Source organism: Hevea brasiliensis, chromosome 10 (genome assembly GCF_030052815.1).
Source record: "Hevea brasiliensis isolate MT/VB/25A 57/8 chromosome 10, ASM3005281v1, whole genome shotgun sequence".
NCBI lineage: Eukaryota > Viridiplantae > Streptophyta > Magnoliopsida > Malpighiales > Euphorbiaceae > Hevea > Hevea brasiliensis.
The window spans coordinates 91,604,479-91,608,304 of NC_079502.1; positions in this window are offsets into that span (position 1 = coordinate 91,604,479).

Genomic DNA, 3,826 nt, shown 5'->3' on the forward strand with positions numbered 1-3,826 from the left:
AAATAGCAGAAAATAAATATGTATATGTCTTATTTGTTTTGTATCTATTATATTCATTTATTTCTTTAACTTTGTCCATTTTCATTCATTTGGTTGCCCAAGTAACCTATACTAGACGATCGGATCGATAAACGGTAACCGCACCGGTATCTAGTACCTCGGCCGTCACACCATCGGTCACATATGCATCTCCTGTGCAGTAACAGCTAATAAGCAGTAATAACATCAGCACAAGGCCAAATCTCAATACAAGGTCGAATGGCTAAAAGCCATAAAATCACTGCATGGCATATTGCCATGTGCGATCGCTAATCGAACCCTATTGTCATGCCAAACAATCCAAACCAATCTTGTTAGGTATACTAGGGCATTTGATACTTTTGAATTCTTCAATTTTTGAATTTCAAGTTTTGGTGTCACTATTCACCTCATTGGTCAACAAAAATGTTGACTTTTGGATAGAAAATAGGTACATTGGTTTTAACACTCCCAATGTACCACATTTTACATTTAAAACTTGTTGGAATTGAGCACCCATACCATTTCTAAACTTAAAACCAAGAGGGCAGAATTTTCAGTTTTTGAAGCCTAACTTTACTGTTCTATTAAGCACTGTTGCAGTGAGAATTTGAGGAAATGGTAAACATGAAAGTTGTTCCTTATTTTGTCTAGTTGAATTTCCTTTTTTGAATCACTCCATTTGGAGTTTTGTAGCTCCAGATATGGTCCAAAAACCACAGCTGGCCGGATTGGAAAAACTGCAGAATTACCAAATCTACAGTACCATAAACAGTGACTGTGACTGCCATTTTGGTTAGGTTCTGGTCATAATTTGGGGTAGGTTTCTTCATGAAAGTTGTTTTTCTATGTCTTAACTTGTTGCTGTAAAAATTTCAGGTCAATTGACCATTTCTACAGTGAGTTATGGCCAAATGAACAGTTACTGTTCATTTGATCATTCTGCAGAATTGGCTTGCAGGGTACCCGGATTGGGGCCAACTTTTGGTCCTCTTGCTTTGGTCTTTTGGGCATGGTTTCTTCAGCAAAAATGTGCTATTATAAGTCTAGTTTCATGTCCAATTGGCCAAACACCAATTGGACCAACACAGCCAAAGATATGGCAGTCCAAGTGGGCTGGAATCACAGCCACCCTGCTGCACTCACTGGGCAGCATACTCATTCACTTTGCCATGCTATATTTCAGTCCAAATTATGGTCAAATTTCCTCAAATGGTCACTAATTGACCATTAGAATGTTCTTTAACAATTTCATAAGCCAAGTCCACATTTTTCTCTCAAAACCCTAGTTTCCATTATAAATTTTCACAACATGCCTTAATTACTAACTCATTCACTAACCACATGCATACATGCTTTAAACATGATCTCTAATCCACTTTAAGTCCATCAAAACACTCCATCATTGTTCCTTCCTTAGGGCTGCTGAAATTCATGGTAGGCATACACACAAATTTGGTTCATTTAATTCACAAATTCATGTTGATTTCAAGTCCCTAACATGGAAAATAAGGGTTTTAAGTAGATAGGTGCACTAACCTTTAAGTGGCACTTCTTGGACTTGTATTCTCCTTAGAATTCCTACTTCTTATGGCTCCCTAGAGTTGTCTTGTGATGTGGGGATGACTTTTTGTGAAAGGATATTAGGATTTTAAGGTTGGTTTTTGGGAGATTTCAAGCTCAATTTGAGCAACAATGGAGGTTTGGCTAAGGATGGGTTTCGGCTGGTTTGGGAGGAAGGAGATGGCTGCTAGCTTTTGGTCTTTTTTTGGTCTTGTTTATCTCTTTTTATTAGTTAGTTAAATGGTTGTTCAATAGTGATTGGTTGTAGCTTTTAAATGACATCATCATATGTCATAATGAGCCTTTTTTTTCTCATTTTCTTTTCTTTTCTTCACTACTCATTTTCAATTTAATTTTTAGTAATGTTTATTCATATTTTATGTCATAATAATTATTTACTTAACTGGACAAGTCGGCCAAAAATCACCTCCGAAGGCGAAATGACCAAAATGCCCTCCGTTTGGCTTAATGGGTCAAAATTGTCTGTACCAATTGAAAAATTTTTCTAAATATTTTCTTGGCATTATAATGCCATAGGAACCTCAATGACCCTTCTCTGGAGTCCCAAAAATTATTTTATAAATTTTTACCCGGGTCTAGGGCTCCTAGTTGCGAGAACCGCAACTTCCCTCTGGGTTTCCCATCGCTAGGGCACCGGCTCGTTTAACTTGTTTATATTTTATTTCTAAAATTTTTACTAAATTTTTCTTATTAATATTTGAGTTAATTATGGTTCCTGACTTTAGTATAAATATTTTTCCGGACGTTCTGGCTATCCGGACCGACACCGATCACTGGAACAGTAGAATGTACGGAGTTGCTACCGGGAAGGTGTTACAAGTAGGAAGTCTAATGTTGCTCAGGTTTGTACGCATTCAGATATTGTGTACATAGTTAGAGTGTTGGGCAGATATTTAAGCAATCTAGGAATGAATCATTGGAAAGAAGCAAAATGAGTCATGCGGTATCTACAGAGAACAAAACATTACATGCTCACATACAGAACATCGGATAAGTTAGAGATCATTGGGTATTCAGACTATGACTTTACAAGATGTCAAGATAGCATGAAATCTACATCAGGTTATATCTAATTGCTTATTGGAAGAGCTATCTCATGGAAGAGTGCTAAATAGACAATCATAGCTTCTTCCACCATGGCAGCTGAGTTTATAGCATGTTATGAGGCATCTAATCATGGAATATGGTTGCGGCACTTTGCCACTGGGCTACAAATTATAGATGCAATAGAAAGACCACTTAAGATTTTCTGTGACAATAAGTCAGCAATCTTGTATTCCAATAACAATAAGAGTTCAAGTAAGTCAAAGCACATAGACATAAATTCCTAGTTGTTAAAGAAAGAATTCAAAGTGGTCAGGTGTCTATAGAGCATATTGGCACAAACTCCATGGTCACGGATCTGCTTACTAAGGGATTGCCACCCAAGGTCTTTCATGGGCATACTGCTCTTATGGGTGTCATGTCTTTTGAGGATATTCAGTTTTAGTGGGAATTTGTATTTTTCCTTTTCTATTATAGACACATTTTCAGTTTTCAATTTATGGATATTTTGAGGATATTTTATGCAGAAATAAAATTTCTTTCAGTTATTCACACTTTAATTTTGGTATGGTTTGATCACACTAAGGTTTAAAGTGGACCAGTTGAAAATAGACATGTTCAGATCACATTGCATGTAATTTTCATGCTACACATCCAAACTTGATCTGTGTCATTTGATTATGTTAATATACGTGATTAGGGATGGACTTAGTTACGACATGTGTAACGAAAGTTGCCTTAGTTCTATGTTGGCCTAATTGATGGATGAGATTGTTTGGAAATGCCTTTGAATCATGATAGTAAAATTTTGAGCTCATAAGGTTATATTATGACATACAATTATAAAGTGATATATATATATATATATTAATTAAGATTAACAATAATATATATTAATTAAGATTAACAATAATTGTATGTTATGTCTATCATAAAAAGCTTTGCTCAAATAGTAAAAGTAATCTAATTTGGTTAAAATTAAAATGAGCCTAAATTATGTCATAAAGTATGAGTTTAAATGTGTATATACTCTATATATAGTTTCTAATTTTATGATGGGCAAAATTAGAAATAGGAAAAATTTATCCAGATATAAAAGGGTTATGGTCCCCAAATTATAGGTACGATTTTTTTCTGACATCCCATCATTAGAAAAGATAGAATTCTCTTTCTTGATTGT